We start from the raw sequence: 221 nt of genomic DNA, 5'->3' as shown, positions 1-221 counted from the left end.
CGTTTCTTTCTTTCTTTATATATATGTATATATATAAATATATTCCTTCTATTTCCTTCTAGTCTCCATTCGTGAATCTTTAAGCGTCTCAGTGCTTTGCTTATGTTGGTGGGGTGTAGGTTTATTAATTAATTTTCTTCATTTCTTTATTTGGGCTTCTTACTTTCACTCAGGTTTTCTGAAAAGAATTTGGGGAGCTTTGATTATCAACTTATTATTTT

The sequence above is a fragment of the Penaeus chinensis genome, chromosome 29, assembly GCF_019202785.1.
Source record: "Penaeus chinensis breed Huanghai No. 1 chromosome 29, ASM1920278v2, whole genome shotgun sequence".
Lineage (NCBI taxonomy): Eukaryota > Metazoa > Arthropoda > Malacostraca > Decapoda > Penaeidae > Penaeus > Penaeus chinensis.
This window is presented reverse-complemented; position numbering follows the sequence as displayed.